The following is a 4,401-nucleotide window of genomic DNA, read 5'->3' on the forward strand; positions in this document are numbered from 1 at the left end:
TACTTGTATGCTTTGGGTCATTGTCCTGTTGCATCACCCATCCTCTGTGGAGCTTCAGTTGGAGGACAGATGGTCGTACGTTTTCCTGCAAAATGTCTTGATAAACTCTGGAATTCATTTTCCCAGCAATGACAACAATCCGTCCAGGCCCTGAGGCAGCAAAGCAGCCCCAAACCATGATGCTCCCTCCGCCATGTTTTACAGTGGGGATGAGGTTTTGATGTTGGTGTGCTGTGCCTTTTTTTCTCCACACATAGTGTTGTGTGTTCTTCCCAAACAACTCAATCTTGGTTTCATCTGTCCACAGTATATTTTGCCAGTAATGCTGTGGAACATCCAGGTGCTCTTTTGCAAACTTCAAACGTGCTGCAATATTCTTTTTGGACAGCAATGGCTTCCTCCGTGGTGTCCTCCCATGTACTCCATTCTTGTTTAATGTTTTCCTTATTGTAGATGTGTCAACAAAAATGTTAGCATGTGCCAGAGATTTCTGTAGGTCTTTAGCTGACACTCTGGGATTCTTCTTTACCTCATGCAGCATTCTGCAGCGTGCTCTTGCAGTCATTTTTACAGGACGACCGCGCCTAGGGAGAGTAGCAACAGTGCTAAACTTTCTCCATTTGTAGACAGTCTGTCTTACCGTGGACACATGAACATCATCAAGGCTTTTGGAGATACTTTTGTAACCCTTTCCAGCTTCATGCAAGTCAACAATTCTTGATCGTAGGTCTTCTGAGAGCTCTTTTCTGCGAGGCATGGTTCACATCAGACAGTGCTTCTTGAAACCAGTAAACCCAAAACAGGTGTGTGTTTTTTAAGGGCAGGACACCTGTCAGCAACACATCCAATATCATCACACTGATTGGAGTCAAGGTTGGCTCACTCCTGGCTCCAATTAGCTCTGGGAGAAGTCATTAAGCTAGGGCCTTACATACTTTTTCCTCCCTGCACTGTGAATGTTTACATGTTATGTGCAATTAAACCATGGCAACATCTAATGTTTGTGTAGTATTATGTTCAGCAGACTGTGTTCTTCTATTGTTGTGACTTAGATGACGTTCAGAGCACATTTTATGCCCAATTCATGCAAAACTCCACGTAATCCCAAGGGGTTCACATACTTTTCTTGCAACTGTACTTTTTTATCCATTAAATTTGGAATAATACTACACTATGAGCACATTCCTGTTTGGTTCTTTTTTGAGCTAATGATCCCCAGGACCCCACTGGAGTTGCGGCTGCAGAGGAGTCTCATGTCCAGAGGAGGTATCTTTTCGCACACTGTCTGGTCCATTCAAAGGGGGCTTCCTGCTGATCCTTGTAATAATATACTGTTCAACATATTGCACTTTTGTTATGCACATCTGGTGAGTGCGCATTTTTATTAATCTCCCGCAGAGATAAAGCCACACAGAATAATTTGACACCATCTGTGCAACAGGACCCGTTTGCAACACTGTATGCTGACCCGATTGTGTCACACTTTAACCACTTTATGAAGACACTTTGCTTTAAGACTTTCACAGTTGCACATATTTTCTTTTTACTGCGCCAATCATAGCGCTTCATCCACTTATATTTATATCACAAATAATGATCTAATGATTATAATTTATTATTATTATCATCAATAATTATTATTTATTATTTTATTTTAATGGTTTGTAATTTTCAGCGCTGCACTGTTTTCTGTCTGTAGAGAAAATCATGGTCAGAGAATGCAGACATAATAGAGAAAATGATGGTTTAAAGCAGTGGTTCTGAACCTTTTTTGAGTCATAGACCCCAGAATCTAATAAAAGCTATGGACCACCTTCCTGGAAATATTCACATAAACATATAAAGAAGTATACAGGTGAGCGCTAGTGAAATAAATAAAAAAAGCAACTAGCACTTATGGTATAGGTAACAATCCCAATCAGTGCAAGCATAAAAGAAGTGCAGCGCTAAAATTACTCAGTTAATAATTTAGGTGGAACAGTCAAGTGCAGCATAAATGTAAATATAACTTAACATAAGTAAATACAGCAAAATAAAGGTCTGTGAATGATTGTGACAATCCGTGCACTATAGTGCAAAAATAAATAACAATGATCGTGGTTATAACTTCTTACATTACTATTCCATTCAACAAATCCATTCGTATAGTGTCCTTAACCCCTTCACGCCTAAGGGTAAAACAAATCTAAATGCCTAAGCACAATTCTGCAACGTTGACGTGTTAGTAAAACCGTACATATCATCACAACTACTTTGTACATCCAGGTGGATTATACCTTGTTTTTTTCAGGACAAATTGGGCTTTCATTTGGTGGTAAATAGTCATGGATAGCTCCTAATTTTTTATTATTAAAGGAAAACTGGGCCAAAATAGTAAAAAAAATCATTTTTTTAAATTTAACTGTGTGTTTCTTGTTACGACCATAACCTACCACCAAAGAACAACTCAAAATACATTCTCCAGTTCTTGACGATCGCAGCGATACCATATATGTGTATGTTATTTGTTGTTTTTACCCGTAGTACAGTCCAGAAACAACAGTGCGCATTTTGTTTTTGTCTTTTTTTTTTTATATAAAACACACTGTCACTGACATTAACATTAACACTAACTGACACTGATACCAATTTTTTTTTTAAATCCTGACCTTTGACCCTGACCTTTGCCCTTGACCCTGACCTTTGACCCTGACCTTTGACCCTGACCTTGACCCAAACACTAACCCTGGTACTGAACTAGATCAAACCTTGATCTAGGTATTTTTCTTTATTTTTTCTTTTATTTTTTAATATTTATTTATCTTTTTTTTTTTTTTTACAAACTTTTTTTTCTCTCTCTGTGTCAGGAGTTCGAGAGATACAATGTATCTCTCTTCTCCATTCATAGAGAGAGAGAAAACAAGGGGGCCGGGCTGCACAGTGATTGATCACTGTGATAGCCAATCAGAGGCTATCACAGCGATCACGTGACCCGGAATCGGGAGTCCCGGGTCCCGATCGTTAGAACGGGACCCGGGGCTCTCAGTGACACCGCGGTCTTGGTGCTGGGAGCGCGCCGAGCGGCGCGCTCCCAGCACAAAGACAGGTACGCAAATATGTGGCCCCACGGAAAAAAGCCCAGGTCCGTGAGGCCGCATATTTGTGTTACGTCGGCGTCAAGGGGTTAATATTGGTAAAGTGCAATACTTTCAACGTGCAGGATGTGAAAGTGCGAACAATCCCAAATAGGGGGAATCCATCACCTTGGACAGATGTACACTCACCAGAAGGTATATGGTATCAAGCATGTATATGATAATATGTCACATCTGGAGGTGAAAAACAGCAGCCAGGGGGTTAATCAAACTGCTCCATCCCGGGTTATGGTGGAAGAAGGGACCTTTGTCCTATGGAAAGTAGCTGAGAGCCAAGAGCCAGAAATTTGTATATAGTGTAGTATTTTATTGTATTCTTTCCAGTATAAAATAAACATCCACATGGAGTAAAATAAGCAAATAATAAATACCAAAATGGCCCCCGCTCTGATCTTCAGTAGTAGCGGCATGACGTCAGCAATGTAGGCTCCACACTTCTTTTATGCTTATACTGATTTACATAAACATAACTGCATGCAATGAATATATCTTCTTTATTTTATTGAATTTGATTGCCTCATACATATATAACATAAACATTTGAATAAGCAAAGAATCTTAACAAAAGACTCACTCCTTTTCATGCACAACGTAATGGCCACTTATTATTTTACTTTTATTTTATTTCTTATCTAACCCTCATAAACCCCTGAAAGTCATCCATGATCCATTAACCACTTGGGGGTCCATGGACCCCGGGTTAAGTACCCTTGGTTTAAAGACTACAGACATACTAGAGGAGAAATGTTGTAGAAGACAGTGAGAGACATGGGACGCTGCTATGGCCCTTTTAGGAATTAGTACTCCCGTCCTCACTTCAGCAGGACATATACTAAAATTGGCACGATACAGAGAAGATTAGTATGGCCCCTGCGCAAGGATGACACGCAAAATTCGTGAAGCGTTCCATATTTTACAAAAAAAGATCCTGTTGCCCCCTCCATTGGCTAGAGCTTCCTGCCCCCTTTTGACCCTCACTCAAAAGGGAGGGGAGCTGGGAATGGAGGCTTCTCTGATTGGCTGGGAAGATGGCAAGGACAACACATGGAGCAGCTGACAGTGGACTCGGGAGCTGGCTGAACTCTACTCCCCAGATGAGAGGAGACATCCCAGGCGTCTACCTTCCTGTGGATTCTGCCTTCCTTCCTGTTGGGCGCTACCCCATTCCCGCCTCAGTGATCTCCTTTGCACCCTGCAGACACTGGAGGGGGGAGAAATAGGCTTAGAGACAAATCCTGCTCCACCTCCTAGCTCCGCCCTCCAAATC

The 4,401-nt window shown here is 41.2% G+C and overlaps 1 non-coding gene across 1 annotated transcript; it reads left to right on the forward strand.

Annotated features, from left to right (window-relative positions):
- The first annotated feature begins 3,942 nt into the window (after positions 1-3,942).
- LOC149453966 (U6 spliceosomal RNA) lies at positions 3,943-4,050 on the forward strand. Its single transcript, XR_016314410.1, has one exon. It is a non-coding gene; the product is annotated as a U6 spliceosomal RNA (small nuclear RNA).
- The last annotated feature ends 351 nt before the right edge of the window (positions 4,051-4,401 follow it).

Source organism: Staurois parvus, unplaced genomic scaffold, assembly GCF_062004578.1.
Source record: "Staurois parvus isolate SC_StPar_1 unplaced genomic scaffold, SC_StPar_1.0 ptg000444l, whole genome shotgun sequence".
NCBI lineage: Eukaryota > Metazoa > Chordata > Amphibia > Anura > Ranidae > Staurois > Staurois parvus.